Here is an 18,901-nt window from a genome sequence, read left to right as displayed (position 1 = left end):
TCCCTATTTATGATATCACCCTGATTTAGGGTTGGCAGATTTAGCAAATAGAAATACAGAATATTAATGTTATATCCGATAAGGGCCTAATCTCCAAAATTTATAGAGAACTCATAAATCTTAACAAAAGGAAGATAAACAATCCAATCAAAAAATGGGCAAAGGACCTAAATAGAAATTTTTTGAAAGTGGACATACAGAAGGCAAAGAGACATAAAAAAAAACATGCTCAAAGTCACTAATCACCGGAGAGATGCAAATCAAAATGACAATGAGATACCATCTCACACCTGTCAGAATGGCTATCATCAACAAATTGACAAATGACAAGTCCTGGAGAGGATGCGAAGAAAAAGGAACCCTCGTGCACTGCTGGTGGGAATGAAGACTGGTGCAGCCACTTTGGAAAACAGTATGGAGTTTCCTCAAAAAATTAAGAATGGAACTCCCATTTGACCCAGTAATCCCACTTCTAGATCTATATCCCAAGAAATCAGAAACACCAATCAGAAAGGACATATGCACCCCTATGTTCATAGCAGCACAATTTACAAAAATTAAGATTTGGAAACAGTCTAAGTGCCCATCAACAGATGAGTGGATTAAAAAACAGTGGTACATCAACACAATGGAGTACTACACTGCTGTAAAAAAGAAAGAACTCCTATAATTCACAGCGGCATGGATGGACCTGGAGATCATTCTCTAAGCTAGTTGGAGAAAGATAAAATCACATGATCTCACTCATTTGTGGAATATGATGAACAACATAAACTGATGAACAAAAATAGATCCAGAGACAGAGAAGCTTCAAACAGACCATCAAACTTCAGAGGGAAGGCAGGGAAAGGAGGCGGGTAAGAGATCAACGAAAGGACTTGTATGCATGTATATAAGCATAAGCAATGGACACAGACACTAGAGGGGTGAGGGCATGTGTAGGGGGGTGGGAGTGGCCGGGGAGAGATCAATGGTGGAAAAAGAAGACATATGTAATACTTTAGACAATAAAGAATTAAAAAAATACAGGATGCCCAGTTAATGTTGAATTTTAGATAACCTTTTTTAGTGTTATGTGTTTCATATAATACACACACACACACACACACACACACCTCTCTATGTATCATTTATCTATCCATCTCAGACTGTTGGGACGTATTTTAGTATAACCATGTTTCATGCATGTTTGGGACATACTTATATTAAAAAAATTCATTGTATCTGAAATTCAAATTTAACTAGTGTCCTGTATTTCATCTCTAACTCTGTGCCAGGTAAGCTTATTTAGTTACTTAGTATTAAATGCTATCTGTATGACTCAGAACTTACCTCTCACTAAGCTCTAATTTTGTGCTCTCAGCTTCTGAAAGTAATATCTTGGATATCTACCTTCTCAGACTTAATATGTCTAAATGAGAATTATTTAGTTTCACCCCCTCTTCATCTTATTAATGACATCAGTGTTCTTTTTACTATACTCTCATTAAATCTGTGGACAAGTCCCAAGGTTTATATGTTCAAAGCATCTCACAAGTATGTGTACTTTTCTTTATCTCTACTGATACCTTCCTAGGTCACATCATTATGAAACTTGCCTGGACTATAACCCCAGATTCCTCACTCTTCTCCCTGCATCGATGGCACCTATTCCCCACACCTATTTCTCCACGCAAAGATACTTTTAAAAGAGACCCTTAAATAATGTCCATGAGATTGTGTCATTTGGCCTGGTGTTTCACAGCTCACTTTACTTCCACTTTCCAATGGCTTCTCACTGCACTTTGAATAAGCCAGATTCTTTATTATAGCCAACAAGGCCTCTGTGATCTGACTGGCTAGTACCTCTCTTCAGACTCATGCTTACCTCCTCCAGCCATGCCGCCTCCTCTTTATTTCACTAGCTCTTTATTTTCATAAACCCTCCCTTTTATTGCCCAGATTTGCTTTCCCCTCCTTTTTCTCATGGTTTATTCATTTGGTTCACATCCTCCTTACCATCCTGTCTCATGTTGCTTCTGTCCTTTCATCACTCTGTATCACATAACTGCTTTTTATGTATTATATCACTGATCAATACTTGCAGTTGTCACATTGGCGTTTTTAGGTCTTCATTTATTTTTTTCTCTTCTGAAACATAAATTCCATGAGGAGGAACATCTTGTTTCTTTTGTTAATTATTTTATCTACAGCTCCAAGAATACAACATAGTAGGTACTCAATGAGTGGTTTTCTAAAATAGATTTGAGCTGTGATGTGTCATGAAAATCCCAGCATATTACCCTTCCTCAGCTCGAAGACAGGTATAGAATGAAAATATTTCCACTGCTTCCCCCGCTCCCCCCCACTGGCACATATGCTGCGATGGTGAGTTGGAAATGTTGGTGAAAAAACAGCAATCAGCACCAATGAAAACACTGAAATGGTTTCATCTGCTGGTGTGAGCTGGCTCTGTCCCTGAGGAGAGAAGCCTGACATATTATAGCCAGTCAGGATCCTGCAATGGATTCTTTCAAAGTCAAATTTCAGCCTGTCAAGAGGTGGAGAAAATGATTTGTGACCGGAGAAGATGGTAGATTAATATTTCTAAAATACTGTGCACTAAACCCCCTGTAGCTACTCCTTTGTTCCGCTATTAAGACCTCCCTCCCTCTGGTACAGGAAATGCTTTGCTTGAAACAGCATCTTTGCTTTAATATAGACATTTCCCCTGCCCCGAGATGGGGTTTCCCAGTGAGGTGTAACGTTCATTAGCCCCTCTGGACAATGCAGTTGCTGAAACAGACTTGGGTCTTTATCTCACAGCTTCGTTTTAGAGTCAGAAGGCCCTGGATGTGTGGGGGAGCTGTGATGTATGAAGCAGAAAGAAGATTGATTTGCCACAGGGTACCTGGTACCTGGAGTAATGAGAGTGGCAAATTACTTGCTCACTGAGCAAACATGACGGGAATGTCATAGAGTGAATTTATGTGTATGCAAACACACTGGGGTCACAGAGGTGGGAATTCCACAAAGTGACCCTCTCTCTGGAAGACAGCCCTCCAAATCACCACCCTGCACTGGGAAGGCTGTGCTCAGCAAAAGCTGCATAATAGCTGCTTAAAACACAACTGCTTCTAATGAATAATGTGATGCTCACGGTACAGCAAGAACTAGGATAAATTGTGGTGCCATTTTAAAACGAGAGTCCTCAACTCACAGGCTATTTCTGGTGTTCATCTTGGATTTTGTGGCAGTGGAACATAAAACACCTACTTTAATAGAGTAAAAGAAATGGAGTGATTTATCCTAGTCATGGTAGGCCTTTAGAAACTCTCATTTGGTAATAGAAAAAACCAGTGGTTGGTGGGGAGCAGATAATTTTTCTACGTTTGGGCAGCCCAATGCATAGAGAGCACTCATGCTTCTCAGAACATTTGGGGCAGACAAGAGAATTTTAAAACTCTTTAAGTGACAGAAGGAAATGGTAGTAATATTCAGTTAAAACATTTTAAGATTTCCAACTTAAAGTTTTGCACAATTCACTTTAAGAAGCACTGCTGATGTTTTTAGCTGTAACCTATTTAAAAAAAAAACCCCACACACATTAAGATGATAATTTTGTTTTGTTAACAAGTTTAAAAGTCTGCTGATTTTAGTAAGTAGTCCTGGATTTAGAATACTTTTTTTCTTATTTGATACTCATTCGTTAATCTTTCCTCATTTATTTTTTGAGACACCGGTCTGTGCCTGGCACCATGTTCAATGTCAGGTATCACAGAGATCAAAGGAGCCATTCAGGTTCCTAAGCAGCCCATTCCTAGTGACCCAGATTGTAATGTAATTCAAGTTCAGAGAAAATGAACCTTGTAAACCTGACTGTGGGACCGAGCCCTGGTGAACAAGGCAGAATACAATATTCTATCATGTTTTTTATCTGCTTTTGCCCCTCCCCCTTCCCCTCTTTAGCTTCTACAATATTGATTAGAATAGTCAGTGGGGGTGCAGTTAGTCTAGATAGTAAACAACAAATGGTGACATCCTTTAACTTGGTACCTCATGGGAACACAGAAAGTATGTATGTTTTCTGTGTGTTGTGCACCCTTCTAAGGATTGCGTTTGTGGTAGCTAATTTAATAATCACGCTGCTCCTGTTAGGCAGATTCCAGCATTAGCTCCACTTGGCAGGCAAGGAGACGACTGGGGAGTGAGATGAAATGACTTTGCCGAGGTCACACAGGTAGTTAGCAGTCAAGGCCGATCTGTTGTCCAGCCTTCAATGACCATAGGGGAGTTTAACCTCTACTTGGGAGGAGGAGGATCAGAGGAGCTTTGGTTGAACATAACTGAATCTACATTTAAAATAAGAAATATACTCCACTGTAGGTGCCAGAGCTTCTGCCTCCAAAGTTTCCTCCTTTCATGGCTCCAATAGGAAGATAGATGGTTGTAATGGCCAAAATCATTGTAGCGTCCTCCACCTCCCACATTGCGTCCATCATTATCAAATCCATTCTAGCCATCCCCCCTGCCACCATATCCAACACCATGTCCACCCCCACCACGACTGCCACCGAAGCCACCTCGATCACTGACGTTTCCTCACAACCAAAGTTGTCATTCCCATCAAAACCACCTCCACGGCACCTCCAAAATTCCTAGAACCACTTTGACTCTTTGGCTGGATGAAGCACTAGCCATCTCTTACTTAGATGGGGCTTTCCTTACTTCATAGTTGTGGCCATTCACAGGATGATATTTCTGAATGACAATCCTGTCCACAGAGTCATGGTCATCAAAGGTTACAAAAGCGAAACCTCTCTTTCTGCCACTGCCTTGGTCAGTCATGATTTTTTCAGTCATTTCAATTTTCCCCATGCTGTTCAAAATAATCTCTTAGGTGATGTTCTTCAGTGTCTTCTTTAATACCACCGACAAAAGTCTTTTTCACAGTTAAGTGGGCACCAGGTCTTTGAGAATCTTCTCTTCGGACAGCCCTTCCTGGTTCCACAACTCTTCCATCCACCTCCTGGAGCCTTGCATCGTGTCCAAAGCCCCTGGGGCACTTGGTGTTTGATCTCTCACCACCACAATCTGTGAGTGTCCCCATTGCTCAGCATGGCTCCTCAGACTCTCATTGGTTGTTTCAAAGCTCAAACCTCCAACAAAGAGCTTGTGCAGCTGTTTGTTCTCTTTGGGAGACCGACTTAGACATGACAACTGCCAGAGGGTGGAGTTCAATGATGCTACTTGACGGTGTCCCCTGGCAGAAAGCTATGGCAGTGGCAGAGGTTTTAATTACTGCCAGGAAACAAAGCTTAGAGGAGAGGAGAGCCAGATAAGTGACAGGGAAGCTACAGGTTACAACAGATTTGTGAACTCAGCCAAGCACAGTGGTGGCAGGGCATAGCTGCTTCAGAGAAGACATGTTTTAGACAATACTCATGTGAATGGGCAAGAAACTTGAGGACTGTACTTGTGACTAATTGTATCACAGGTTATTTTTCCTTCTGTTCTGTGGAAAGTGTAAAGCATCCAACAAAGGGTTTTAATGTAGATTTTTTTTACCCATGCTATTGATTGCTAATTAACTCATGTGAATGGGCAAGAAACTTGAGGACTGTACTTATGACTAATTGTATCACAGGTTATTTTCCTTTCTGTTCTGTGGAAAGTGTAAAGCATCCCAATAAAGGGTTTTAATGTAGATTTTTTTTGTGCCCATGCTATTTATTGCAAATTGTGGTAGTCTGATCATGATGCTGAATAACTGTGTCTTTTTTAAAAAAGGAAATATTCTCTAAATTTTAGTATGTGACTGACTACGACATGTTTATATACACTTACACATGGTATAGAATGGAACTTCGGGTTTCATTTCTCGGACATAGTCACTAAGAATCTGGTATTATCTACATCTTGGTCCACTCTGAAATTCTCTTCCTTTAGGTCAGTGGTTCTCAACCTTGGCTGCACATTAGAATCACCTGGGAATCTTTTTAAAATCCTGATTTCTGGGCCTCATCCTCCGGAAATTCTGTTTCTTTGTTACTAGGTGGGGCCACAACATTAGTAACAAAGAAACAGAATTTCCGGAGGATGAGGCCCAGAAATCAGGATTTTAAAAAGGTTCCCAGGTGATTCTAATGTGCAGCCAAGGTTGAGAACCACTGCTTTAGGTTCTTTTGATCGTCTTTTGTGTCTATACTATTATTGCCTCATACCAGTGTATGTCAGATTATTGCCCTCTTGCTTGGGGCCCCTAATTTTTTTTCTGAGTCTTTATCCATTTGATCTTTTAAAGTGCAGTCTCTCACTGACTTTCTAAGAAAGATTGCATCCCTTAAAAACTTTGCAAAATTTCAATTGTTATATGTACTTGCTATGCTTGATTTGCCTGCTTTCTCTGTTTGTAGGAGGCTGTGGCTATGATTGCTTCCTTCTGATCTGAATGATCCTGTTCATCTGGTGAATTTTTAGGCTGCAATTAAGATTTGAACTCACTTTATGGGGGGAAACTTTTGTTTGGGACTGGAGCTGATGACAAACGGCCCATTTGTCAGGAACATGGATTCCTCCTGGCTCCAATCCCTTAGGGATATTCTGGTTTCATCATTTCATCTGTCTATTGTATGAAGTACACTAATAATAGAAGTTAGCCAACACTTAGGTGCTTTCTATATGTCAGGCTTCTTCTAGAAGTGCTTTATATGTCTTAACAAACTTAATAATAAAGCTAGTGCTATTGGGTAGGAAACACTATTTTCTACATTTAATAGATAAAGAATGTTCACACAGGTAGTAAGCTGTCAAGGCAAACCTAGGACTTCAAACCTCTCTGCTAAAGAATTACTGGCATATTGAAGGCAAATTCAGATTGTCATGGGAGGGTCATAGAAGTCTTCATGGGAGAGTTAGCATTGATTTCAGCATAGCACTGATTTTGTCCTATTTGATCTTCTCTATGACTCTAATAATTATTTGTTAGATATGGTAGCCTGTATCTAATTGTTGAGCATTTATTATGAGGAAGGCTCTACTATAAAAACTTCATATATATCAACATGTCACTGGAGAATGAAACATCTCCATCACTCATAGGAGTAAGGTCCTTGTGATATCTTTAGAAAGTGAACTTCCTAGGATTCACATAGGAGGATGAGATGTGGTAAAATACTTCATTTGTGTGGAGTTACATTTCTAGGGGTGCAAAGTCCCATGTCCCTTAAACCAGTCCTTAAAAAGGTGCATCTGCCGGTCCAGTAGAGCCAAAAGGAGGGCCAGTGTCAGAGCTTCTGTTCCATGCAGCAGCCTCATCAGTTCATCATTCAGATGAATTAAAAGTCCCTTAGTCCATTTGTGGGTCCCACATAGCTGTGGGCCACATGGGCTCAGGGGAGCCAGGAACCTGGCATGCCAGTGAGAGAGAGAGAGAGGCTCCTTTGTTTAGAAGTTTAAATATTCAGGTTTTGTGTCCTTGCAATGACCACACTTATTCTGACCGCTGATTCACTCCCAGGTGTGGTCACTGGAGAATGAAACATCTCCATCACTCATAGGAGTGAGGTCCTTGTGATATCTTTAGAAAGTGAATTTCCTAGGATTCACATAGGAGAATGAGATGTGGTAAAATACTTCATCTGTGTGGAGTTACATTTCTAGGGGTGCAAAGTCCCATGTCCCTTAAAAAGGTGCAGCTGGGGGTCCGGTAGAGCCAAAAGGAGGGCCAGTGTCCAGAGCTTCTGTTCCATGCAGCAGCCTCATCAGTTCAGCATTCAGATGAATTAAAAGTCCCTTAGTCCATTTGTGGGTCCCACATAGCTGTGGGCCATATGAGCTCAGGGGATCCAGGAACCTGGCATGCCAGTGAGAGAGAGAGAGAGGCTCCTTTGTTTAGAAGTTTAAATATTCAGGTTTTGTGTCCTTGCAATGACCACACTTATTCTGACCGCTGATTCACTCCCAGGTGTGGCTGACAGACAGGTAGGCACCATCCCACGTCTCTCAGACTTTACAGGGCATGTGACTAAATTGCCTTTGTCTAGTTCCTTCACCTATTGATCAGCAAGAATAGACTTAGAAAGTGTTAAATTAGCAAAGCTGTATAAATGGCATGCTTATATTACCTAGTCTTCACTTTATTTCTTTCCTGTTCATAATAACCAGGTTATTACAATGGTTTCATTCACATTTAATAATCCTCACAACTCCTGAGAAAGGAATCATTTTCCCCCTCTCCCATTTCATAGTTGAAGAAATTGAAGCACTTGTTAATTTTGTCCACTGGCCCAAAGTTGGTAAATGTCAAAGCTAGGGTTTGAATGCAGGATGTGTAGCTCCTGATTTATGTATCCATTACTCAGTATTGTAATTATGTATCATGCCACGATCTTTGAGGCGGAGTTCAGGATCTGGAGGGGCCGACACACAAATGAAAATACTATACAGGAAATATGAATTTAGAAGGCTTTGGGGGCCAGGTGGAGACCTCTTTCTTGAAGAGGCACACAGACTTCTGGCTGGTCAGCTTTTTATTTACTTGAATACACATTTGCCCTTTAGCAATGCATACAGGCACATCAAAGGTAAAGTTTGGTAAACAGTAAAAGGATTATCAGGTTAGGGAATTGCCTTGAGCCACCACTATCTCAACAGACCAGGTACTTAGTGTCAGCCCTGTTAGCGCCCAAGGTCCATTGGCCTTCCGCGTTCCTTGGTGCACTGACAGTATTGGCAAGCGGTGGCTTCCCGCAGTATCAATGTCAATAAGGTGGCCATAATTATAGCTGAATAATAGACACCCATTTATGAACCACACTATTTTATCTTTTGATATTTTAGATGCCTATGCGAACTAACAATAAAAAATAATAAAAGTCAAGAACTAATCTTTTTTAAAGTATATTTCTTTTCATTAAACTATAAACCTTAGGTGATCAATACCAGCAAGTTGACACAGATGGGGACAGTTGGGACCCAGAACTTGACCTTGCCACTATGAGGGCCTGATGATGGGATCGGGCCCAGCTTTGGTTCTGAGGAAGGTCCATTCTGGTAGGTGAGGCATGGCATCCATGCAATAAGGCAAGAGCAATATAGCCCAGAGAATTATTGTTAAGGGCAGGAGAAATATAAGGTGTCCCCCAAAATGGATACACATTTTAACAGCTGATAACTCACTTAATTTTTACTCTACTGACAGTATTGGCAAGCGGTGGCTTCCCGCAGTATCAATGTCAATAAGGTGGCCATAATTATAGCGGAATAATATACATCAACTTATGAACCACACTATTTTATCTTTTGATATTTTAGATGCCTATGCGAACTAACAATAAAAAACAATAAAAGTCAAGAACTAATCTTTTTTAAAGTACATTTCTTTTCATTAAACTATAATCCTCAAGTGATCAATACCAGCAAGCTGACACAGATGGGGAAAGTTGGGACCCAGAACTTGACCTTGCCACTATGAGGGCCTGATGATGGGATCGGGCCCAGCTTTGGTTCTGAGGAAGGTCCATTCTGGTAGGTGAGGCATGGCATCCATGCAATAAGGCAAGAGCAATATAGCCCAGAGAATTATTGTTAAGGGCAGGAGAAATATAAGGTGTCCCCCAAAATGGATACACATTTTAACAGCTGATAACTCACTTAATTTTTACTCTTTTTGAGGTTTAACTGATTTTAAATAATGGCCAGAGGAGATTGTCAGGAGGTAGTAAAGACAAGGACTGAATTTCAGGAATTGCACCTTAGGTGTGTGTGTTGGGGGAGGGAGGCAAGAGCAAAGTGAAGTGTTTATAGTTGCTCCAAAGGAGTCAGGCCTGGGAAAATGGTAGAAGCTGAACTGGGGCACCACAAGAGAGCTAGACTGACAAGTGTGATGTGAGTCCTATAGTATTGGGGCAGATCTTCAAATTCATATTCCAACTACTAAGGCTCATCCTAATTACTAGAGGGAGGTCTGAGCCTGCAGGAGGGGGAGGCTTTGGAAAAAATGTTTCCTCCTTTATCAGAGGGAGAGCTGACAACTCACTTAATTTTTACTCCTTTTGAGGTTTAACTGATTTTAAATAATGGCCAGAGGAGATTGTCAGGAGGTAGTAAAGACAAGGACTGAATTTTCAGGAATTGCACTTTAGGTGTGTGTGTTGTGGGAGGGAGGCAAGAGCAAAGTGAAGTGTTTATAGCTGCTCCAAAGGAGTCAGCCCTGGGAAAATGGGGCACCACAAGAGAGCTAGACTGACAAGTATGCTGTGAGTCCTATAGTATTGGGGCAGATCTTCAAATTCATATTCCAACTACTAAGGCTCATCCTAATTACTAGAGGGAGGTCTGAGCCTGCAGGAGGGGGAGGCTTTGGAAAAAATGTTTCCTCCTTTATCAGAGGGAGGCCTTATGATATCCTCTTCCAATTATTTGTCATAACTATGGTGATTGCTAGAGTTAGGTGCATTCCATTGGTTGTACTTTCAAAGTTCCTGACTGGATCTTGAGATAGAGTGAAGACAGTATTCGTGGACATACTGTCTGCCTTACACAGGAATAAAAATTTTGAGAGGAGAGAAAAATCATTTATATCAATAGCATTATCTGTTGTTAGAAGGTGGGCACTTAGCCTGTTTAGAAAGGGCATAACATCAATGATCAAGTTGCTGGCATGAATTGAGAAGGGTGATGCCTATAAAGCCCAAATAGTAGGGAGTCCAAAATTATTGCTATTTATCATTAGGGACCATTATGTAGTTTTCCAGCATATAATTACCTTCTCAAATACATTGTAATACAGTGGTCATTTTTTATTCCTTATAACTGATAAAAAGAGTTAATACAGAATCAGGTGAACAGCATGTGACCTGAGGTGGAGGATACATGCTCCCCTGATAATTCAGAAATTGGATAATGTCCCCAATAGACTAAAGCAATTTTATTGTCACCTACATTTGATGTTTGTACAATGTGGTGTCAGCAGATGGTGTCAGGGGTTCTGGGAACTTGATTATTTTTGTCAATTCACAGTACAGAAGGTGCAGAACTAAAGAGGAATAAAGGAACAATGCCACCCTGTGTCCTGGCTCTGCGTCATCCTTCTCCTTTTGTGCAAGATGGAAACTAATGTGGAAGCCAGGGTCTCTTTCTCTACTGTTCATCTGGTGCATACATGTCCACAAACACTGCTGTGGGATGGTCTGGTAGAAGGAAGAAGGAATTTGTAATCAGAGGGCCTGGATATGGGTCCTAAAGCTGTTACATGGGGTGTGTCCCTCCTGGGTGGGTCAGTTCACCTCCTTGAGCCTCAGTTTCCTTATTTTTGAAATACCTTTTCCAGATGTAACTCTTTTTTAAATAAATAATTAATTTATTTTTATTAAATTTATTGGAGTGACATTGATTATTAAGATCATATAGGCTTCAGGTAGAGATTTCTTTGTTACAAGATCTGTATATTGCACTGTGGGCCCATCACCCAAAGTCAAATAACTTTCTGTCACATGTATATGGGCAGATAATTTTCGACAAAGGAACCAGAAACACACAATTGAGTAAAGGTAGCCTCTTCAATAAATGGTGCTGTGAAAATTGGAAAACCACACGCAAATGAATGAAACTGGATTACATTTTGTCCCCATGTACAAACATTAATTCAAAATGGATCAAAGACATAAATATAAGGTCTGAAACAATAAATGACATAGAAGAAAAGCAGATATAACTCTTATTATTCCATTCCATAGTGTAGGACAAAGCCAAATAAGACTGCTTGCTTTTCCTACTCCTTGGATGTCCCAAATTGAGTGTTTTTCCCAGACTGCTCCTTTGACTTGGCTTGCCTTTGTTTCCATCATCTCTGCTTATTAAGATCTTACCCATGCTTCAAGGTTTAGCTTGATTATTTCCTTCTTCAGACCCAGGTTTAACACTTAATGAGGATGTTCTTAAGTGTCAGAAATAGTGAGGGTGCTTCACATATTTTATCTAATGTAACTGCCAAAATTTTGCAGTAAATTATATTTAGTAAATCTGTTTATTCTATTCTGAGTTGTTTTTTTCCCCAAAAAGATTTGAGAAGGCCAGAGGAGCCAGAAGATTAGTACTGTTTTATTTATTTTTTTATTTTATAGATAGGAAAACTGGGTTGAAACAATTTTCTTTAGTTCATAGAACCAGACTAGGGCAAAGACGTGGTTAGTTTCCAACTCAGAATTTTGACTACTGGTCTGGCACTTTGTCCTATTTGTCAAAATTTTATGAAGATGACTTTGACTCCTTAAGTTTGTTCTGTCTCTCTAAACTACTGTAATCCCATAATGCTTCATGCATTATTCCCTTATTTACATGATCTTATAAGTCTTCTATTTCTCTTATGAGTCCTTTGAAGGAAAGAAGGGACTGGGGAGTAGTATCACCATGCCCACCATAGGGCCTTGAATGAATTAAGCATTGAATAATAGCTGTTTTGGATGAATACATGGCATTTCCCCACACCGTTTCTCCAGCAGCATTTCCCTTATGCTTGTCTGATAGCAAGTGTGTCTGTGCCGACTGTTTAATAATTACTATGCACCAATGACACATATATAGTAAATAATACTTTGACTATACAATTTCAGGCTAAGTGCCTTTCTGAATTTAATTTAAAATGCCATTATATTCTTTTCTTTATGGATATTAATGGAAAACAAGCAATACATAATCATAAACTTATTTAAAAGTAATTTATATTATAAGATGGATTATTGTGTTTACAATGTTATTGTCAAAACTCAAATTAAGAATTTACAATGTTAATCAGAATGTAGGCTCCATGTGTGTAGGGATCTGATGGTACCTGTCATTTTCACAGCGATATCACTGGTCTTTAGAGTAACAGTAGATGCTTAATATTATTTGTTGAATGGCTCATGAGGCTGCAGTTTTCATTGGATAATGAACTCTTGACTTATTCGATAAGATATTATTAGGATGAAAACTTTTAAGACATTATCATATATGTTATCTCTTGACTTTTCCCAACAACCCTGTGAGATATTTAAGAAGAATTTTAATAGTGCATTTTACATTACAAAAAAACAAATAAATAAATAAACAAATAAATAAGCTGAGGCTCAAAGAGATTATATGACTCCAGAAATCATCTACCTAAGCAGTAGCAGGTGAACAAGACTCAAATCCCACTATTTTTATGGCAAATTCAGCATTCTTTCTGTGTTTTCATATAGTCGGTAAAGAATATAAACATAGGAGGGAATATTGGCCAGGACAATCATGTTGGATATCTTTTTAAGGCTAGAAAGTTATATGTAATACATTGACGTGACTTAAGCATCTGAAAGATGGCACCACCATGGAAGCAATGTTATTGAGTTTGGAGAGAGACTCTGAATTTGAGGCAATTGTGAATGGTCCTTTGAGACTTATACTAGGAGAAGAATTCAGTACAGCCATTTAATGCTTCATATTCTTGCGTTGCCCCTTACTTCCAGCTTGTCTGAACCATAGGCTATTTAAAGCTTCAGATTTTACCAGTCTTCTCAATACCCTTTTGTACTCTGTAGTTTTTGTTCTTACCAGTTGAAAGGAACCAGCTGACTTCTTTGGTATTTTTATATCTTGTACTTTATTGTTTTCCTCCAGTGTTTTCAACCCACTGCCCAAATGCAGATGTGTGATTGCTACTTCTAGCTCAAGACATCTGCTTTTCAGTAGTCTCTTTCTTTTTCTCATTCCCAATTATAACCTTTATGTGCCACTGCTAACATACAGCATCAGATCTGGTCCCTGTAAGAATGAATACTTTGTTTTCAACATCTGTTTTCTCCCAAGGAAGGCAATGTTAGTTTTGAGTTGCATTTGTATACTAAACACTTTCAAATCTAAGGACCTTAAATACACATAAAAACACAGTCATTTAATATAAAAGCACTCATTTGAAGTCCTGTAAGTCTAGGTATAATTTTCAATGGGGTAAATAAAAGTTACAGGGGAAATAACTAATTCATTTAAGGTCATTTTTGTCTTTATATGCTCCCTTCCTGCTCTGCTTATTCTGATCCAAGTCAGAATTTCTGTAGCCTATGACTAGAAAGCACTGTCTCTTCTAAAACCTACCCAGAAAAAGATGGCTTACATCAGAGACAACACACTGGCTGTCTACAGGCTGCATTTGGCATGCATAATGTTCATAAAAATGGAATTCATTGAGCACATTTAAAAATTGCAAGATTTCAGATATGATTCTGAGTTTCTGGATTTTTAGAGACATGGGAAGGTATGGCAGAACAAAGCTCGCATTTTCATTTCATCAATGGGCTGGAGCTCAATGATTTCCGGAGGTGACTTGGAGGGTAAGATTGAGCCTTCTTTTCACTTACTTCACTGCTCCTACTGGCTCCATCAGAGATCTCTAAACTGCTAGTGATTTCCTCCCTTCCTCCTTCCCTTTAGTATTATAATGGCCAATAGTTAGCTAAATTTATTTTCAAACATGTATAATTTGCCTCTTTCTGAGCAATTCTAACACACCCGTGGTCAAGATATCTTTTATTATAAGCCCAGAAAAAAGATAGTAGGAAATATATTAAAATGCTCTATTTTGAAGAATGGAACATATGACAGCATCATTGTTTTCATTATCAAACTTTAAATGGAAAGAATTTTGGACCTGGAGCTAGAAGACTTGGTTTTGAGTTCTGGATTTGCCATTTACTAACTTTGACCTAGAACAAGTCATTTAACTTCTCTGAGCATGTCTCCTCATCTTTGCAAGGGATTATTATGTCTGCCAGCCCCTTGGTCATGTGTATCAAATGTGATCATGGGGTGGAAGTTCTTACTATGCTATATGATGCTATGCAAGGGTCAGACATTTTATGGGGAAGCAGAGCTATAGTGTCTGATTTCTCAAGGAGCTTGAAATCTGGTTTCAGAGACAGGACTTACATATAAGGTAAATGACAGTTGAAAGTATCCTTCTGACCACAAAGGATGGAGGCATTAAATGTCATCATATCTAAGAAAAAGTGCATGATGATGCACTCAAAATTAAAAAGACATATATTATATTTATTATTTAAGTTGCTCCACAAATATTTATTCTGTATTTACTCTTCAACAAAAAACATACAACTGCTGGACATAAAGTATTGAAATAGAATGCCTTGGCTCTTGCTCTTATAGAATTTGTATTCTAGTAGGGAAAGAGAGGGACAATAAACAAACAGATCATTATAACTTCAAATACTGTTAAATTTCATGAGGAAAATAAATGTAGGTTATATAACAGAACTGATGAGCAGAGCTGCTCTCATTATGACTTGCTGTGTTACTTTTTTCTTTATTTTTACTGTGATGAAGTTCACATAAAATTTATCATTTTAACTGTTTCAGTGGAATTCAGTACATTCATAATATTGTGCAACCATGACCACTATCCATTTTGAAAACTTTTTTATCATCCCCATTAAACAAAAACTCTCCATTTCTTCTTCCCCTCAGATCCTAGTAACCTCCTTTCTACTTTCTGTCTTTATAAATTTATTTGCCTATTTTATATAGCACATATAAGTGGAATAATATATTTTTACTTTTTGTGTCTGGCTTGTTCCACTTAGCATGTTTTCAAGGTTTATCCATGTATCAGAATTTCCTTTTTAAGGCTGAATAATATTACACAGTATATACACACAATGGTGTGACTCCATTTACAATATTACCTATTTTAACATGACTTGGTAATAAGTCTAATTTGTAGAATACTTTACAAAGAACCATAATATCCATCATACATGGCAAGAAGAGTGTTAACTCAGGGATTATTGTCAGCAAACTGTGGTGTTATCTGACTCAGTTGTTTTATAACATTCAATCTGATGTATTTTGAAACCTTGTTACCAACAGTGAAGTAAGAGTATATGAATTGGGAGGAAGTAAGGGCGGTGGTTTTCAGCAAATATGAAATGACAATGGCTATAGTATGGACCAGTCCTACCTACTCCCCTATTGTAGGACATTCCTCTTCTCAGGGTGTTTTGGAACATTTTTCAAAAATAGATTTAGGTCATAAGCTTCTACCACCACCCTGGGACATAACTTCACAATCTAATAAATCTCATCACTGGGAAAATTTCTTAAGATTACACACTTAACCACTTGAGGGCTGCTTTGCAGTGTGATTGCATCCTGCCGAAAATTGCCTGCTCTGTGACTGAGGAAGCCAAGTTCATTCATAAGGAAAATGTTAGGAGTGTAAAGAAACAGTTGATGGCAAAGAGAAGGTAAAGTTAGTGGACACAGCAGGTCTTCAAAGAACATCTTTTTATTCAAGGTCATTTCCTTGTAACATTGATGAGATGCTGTAGCTAATTGATTGTTTCTATCAATTAGCCTTTGGTAAAATTGGTTTTGTTATAGTCATTTAGCTTAAAGTCACAGAACCTAACCACTATGATAAGTGAGGACTTACTGTGTTATGTGATTGACTTTATTCAGGATAGGAAGTCCCAGAAATTGGAAAGAGTAAAAATGTGAGATTTTAAAAGGAGCAGAAATCTTGTTACAAAGGAACAAGATGAAAGAATATATTACAGAGCTTACTGTAGACTGATGCTTATAGCACATAGTGGTTGCTGCTTTGATTCTTAACCAGTTGCATTCTCAGTTGCTTTAGCTATTAACTGAAAGCTTGGCATAGTACTTCGCTATATTTAAATCTGATAATGTTCCACTTTTGCTCAAAAGGAGCTCATTATATATAAAGTCATGTACAAATATCAAACACATACAAGATGTGTGTGTGTGTGTGTGTGTGTGTGTGTGTGTGTGTGTGTGAAATGTAGTTACAAAAATGTAAACAAAATAAGCCAGTGAGAGAAAGACAAATATCACATGATCTCACTTATATGTGGAATCTAATGAACAAAATAAACTGACAAACAAAATAGGTCCAGAGGCATGGATGCCTGGAACAGACTGACAGATCTCAGAGAGGAGGGGTTTGGAGGGACAGGAAGAAATTAACTAAAGAACTTATATGAATATATGCATAGCCATGGACACAGACAATAGTGTGGTGAAGGCCTGGAGTGGGGCAGAGGCTGGATGGAGGGGGGTAAAGGGGGGAACGGGGGACATCTGTAATACTGTCAACAATAAAAAACAAACAGGTGTGTCAGTATCACTGTCTCTTTCATCATCCATTGTGCAGTTGTGCTTAGAATTTAATGCTCGTACATGTGTTGTCCAAAAATCTTGCTTAAACTATTATTCTTAGAGCAAAGTACACAGACTCTAATGAGCTAGACTATGCAGCCTCTTCTTGAATTTCTTTTTATTGCTTTCTTTTCAGGACATAGAATGGTACGTCTTCCAACATGTAGCTGTCATTGTGTTTTTCATGGTTTATTTGCTTTGATATTTTTGATGGTAAGATGAAATTTGTGAATGTTTGTGCCTTTTGGGGCATAGTTATATGAGGGGAGGCCTTCAGATTTTAGCCTTTCAGTTCACTTACCTCTGAGAGGTTCTATGTTGAGGGAAGGTCAACCATGGGTAAAGGTGCACTTTTCTCCTGATTGCATGCTGTTGCCCAGTTAGTGTTTGATGGCATATTGGCCATGACTGCATGACTGAATTCACAAAGGGAAGAATCCCTCATACCCGTAGGTGTAGCCACAGTGAGAATATGTGTCCTTCTTGGACCACAAATTTTATCCTGACAAAGAACCCTTAAAGATTAATTTTTTCATCATTCTTACTTATTCTTTGGCTCCTTTGCTAACATGAAGGAGAAGGAGCTGGGGTGCAGTGGATTTCTTCTGTGGCCTCATTTCCGAAGAGAGCACAGACATGAGAGTAAAAGGAATAGAAGCACTTAACTAGGGCCCGTGGTAATAGAGTAGACAAATATTTAGCATTGATTACATGACCATTATTTACTTGTTTTAATAACTATAAAAGTTTTCTTAAAAAAGGAAAGAGTATTTTGTTATGTTCCCTGTATGTGGAACTTAGATGTTATCTGCTGAGCTAGCTCTGTTTTTGCCACAGTAATCACAAAATTAAATGCTAGGATTGTGATTGAACTGCCAATAAAATATGATTGAAAGTTTTCTTTCTTATTCTAGTTAGTGATACTCCACCCAAGAGTTGTGAAATGTAACCAATTCAAGTGGGTGCTTTGAATTCAGGACTCTCCTTTGCCACTTATTACTTGTCTTCAAATTATTCTTTCAGATTCTATATGTGATCTTGGAATATTAATACATGTAGTTTAGTTCTCATGAGGATTATTGAGTTATTGTGAGGATTCAATGACATATTGAATGAGCTAGAACATTTTAAGCTAGTATATTTGAAACTCTATAAAAACATACATAGTATCCTATATAATAAAAAGCTAATATGCAAATCGACCAAACAGTGGAATGACCGGTTGCTGTGATGTGCACTGACCACCAGAGAGAAGACGCTCAATGCAGGAGCTGCCCCCCTCGTGGTCAGTGTGCTCCCACAAGGGGAGCGCCATTCAGCCAGAAGCTGGGCTCATGACTTGCAAGCGCAGTGGTGGTGGCGGGAGCCTCTCCCGCCTCCGTGCCAGTGCTAAGGATGTCTGACTGATGGCTTAGGCCCGCTTCCCGTGTCAGTCAGACATCCCTCGAGGGCTCCTGGACTGCAAGAGGGTGCAGGCTGGGCTGAGGGACCCCGCCTCCCCGACTGAGTGCTAGAATTTCATGCACTGGGCCTCTAGTTATTAATAACTTCAGTTAGCATGCTGTGTTCTACATATCTCTAGAGGCATTTGAGGAATATTTGTTCTTATACTTAATGATCCCAGAATGCTGTACATTTATCAATTTGATGTCTACTTCCTGATATCCAAGTATCAGTATTTATTTTGCAGAGCCATCAGGAGACTGTTAAC

The 18,901-nt window shown here is 39.0% G+C and overlaps 1 pseudogene; it reads right to left on the bottom strand.

Moving 5' to 3' along the window:
• Positions 1–4,337: 4,337 nt before the first annotated feature.
• LOC102247275 lies at positions 4,338–5,253 on the bottom strand (annotated as a pseudogene).
• Positions 5,254–18,901: the final 13,648 nt, after the last annotated feature.

The sequence above is a fragment of the Myotis brandtii genome, unplaced genomic scaffold, assembly GCF_000412655.1.
Source record: "Myotis brandtii unplaced genomic scaffold, ASM41265v1 scaffold352, whole genome shotgun sequence".
Lineage (NCBI taxonomy): Eukaryota > Metazoa > Chordata > Mammalia > Chiroptera > Vespertilionidae > Myotis > Myotis brandtii.
Note: the sequence above shows the minus strand (reverse complement) of the source record. Positions and strands in the feature narration are given on the sequence as shown.